Source organism: Galeopterus variegatus, unplaced genomic scaffold (assembly GCF_000696425.1).
Source record: "Galeopterus variegatus unplaced genomic scaffold, G_variegatus-3.0.2 Scaffold60737, whole genome shotgun sequence".
Lineage (NCBI taxonomy): Eukaryota > Metazoa > Chordata > Mammalia > Dermoptera > Cynocephalidae > Galeopterus > Galeopterus variegatus.
In genome coordinates, this window is record NW_007786848.1 from 895 (window position 1) to 2,590 (window position 1,696).

A 1,696-nucleotide genomic window follows, 5' to 3' on the forward strand; every position below is an offset into this window, starting at 1 on the left:
GGTGACATTTGCAGGATCAACCTAGTGTTTTCAGTCTCATAACAGCATAACTATGTATTTGTTGTGGTCTTACCATGGCATTCTCTCTCTCCATTATTTCAAAGTGCAGGGCATGTTCTAAGCCATCTTCATTTGTTGGTGGCATCTGAGAGTGTGGCTGTCCCACCTTGTCCAGGCCTGGCCCTGCTGCTCAGCCCCCTCCCCCGCCATCCCACCCTGTGACCCTGCCTTTTACCCAGCAGGGCTCTTCATCTCAGCCCCAGCTCACACCGTAGCGCTTCTTGGGTGGGTTCATGTGGACTTTGTGATTTTGTCAAATGGGTTCATGTGGACTTTGTGATTTTGTCAAATGAGAGAAGTTACAATCACTTTGAGTCATTTATCTTATTTATTTTTATAGCCCTGGTGATACACAGGGAGGACTGAGACCTCCCGGACCTCTATGAGTTAAGTAAAATCAGCATGTAAAAGATGAGACCCAATCTACAGAATTGACCTTTAAAAAGACAGGATGTCTTTCAGATCAGAAACAGAAAGAGAAGGACAGCATTATCACATTTAGAGAAGAAATACTGCAGCAGCAGAAGAGCTGGTCTGGGTGCTGACAGCACATCCACTAAGAGAACCCCATCCCTGGCACCAGGTACATGAGCGGTCAGGCTCTCCTGCCTGGCGCCAGTGGCCATTCCAAGCATCAGTCTGTATAACCCAGTCTGATAGCGTATCAGTGCACAACCCTAACATAATAGAGCAGGTAGGGGTGGTTTCTATAAAGGAAGAGAATGTAACTGAAGGCACCTTGAGCGTAGTGTCTAGTCCATTTCGCAGTATTGGCTCATGGCGAGTTAATATATTTACAGCCATGTTCATTTATCCATCTTTTAATAATAATAATAATATCCCTGTACTGGCCAGCTGCCAAAAAGATAATAGCAGCCACAGCATTTAATGAGCGCCTTGTGGCTTTGTTTGTTTAGAGTGAAACCACCTCTGAAGAACTGATTAGTTCTGAGGCGCTGGAGTTTCTCTGGACCTGCCAAGCAGGGGTCGAGGGGCAGACCCTGACTGTCGCTGCCACACCTGCTGCAGCCACACCATGGCAGGAGCACAGGCCCAGGACAGTGGACACGGGGCACTTCCAGATGCTGCTGTTTCACAAACACCAAGGTTATGGTTTCTGGAAAACGTCATGGTTTTGAAAGGTATTTCCACTGTAATCATCTGAGACCTCCAGATTAAACAGAAAATCCTGATCCAGTGTTTGTTAGATTTTGTTCCTCTTGTGCTTTCTTTAGGATTAAGTATTCACCTCCCTGAAATTGTTTCATCTCTTGGGACCAAGAGACGCCGACTCATCTTGTTGTGGTTGTTATTACTAATATCCTAATAGGTATAAATTACATAGATAGGGATATGTACACGTACATGTGTACTTCACACAGTAAAACTCCCTGTGTCTCCATCTCCTCCCCCGACCCTGGGCATTCTCAGTTTTATTTCTCATAGTGAGCTAAGGTCACTGTCATCTCTCGGCCTCAGCTCTTCCTACTGCTTGCGCTCTGAGAGGAATCACTGTGACTGCTTAAAATCTGTTCCTTTTGGGGCCGGCCCGGTGGCGCACTGCTACAGTGCGCTGCTTAGGAGCGTGGCGGCGCTCCCGCCGAGGGTTCGGATCCCACATACAGACCGGTTCCCG

The 1,696-nt window shown here is 47.3% G+C and overlaps 1 long non-coding RNA gene across 1 annotated transcript; it reads left to right on the forward strand.

The window, feature by feature from the left end:
* Window positions 1-385: 385 nt before the first annotated feature.
* LOC103584485 lies at window positions 386-1,269 on the forward strand. The gene is made up of 2 exons (XR_549982.1): window positions 386-643; window positions 978-1,269. It is a non-coding gene; the product is annotated as an uncharacterized LOC103584485 (long non-coding RNA).
* The last annotated feature ends 427 nt before the right edge of the window (window positions 1,270-1,696 follow it).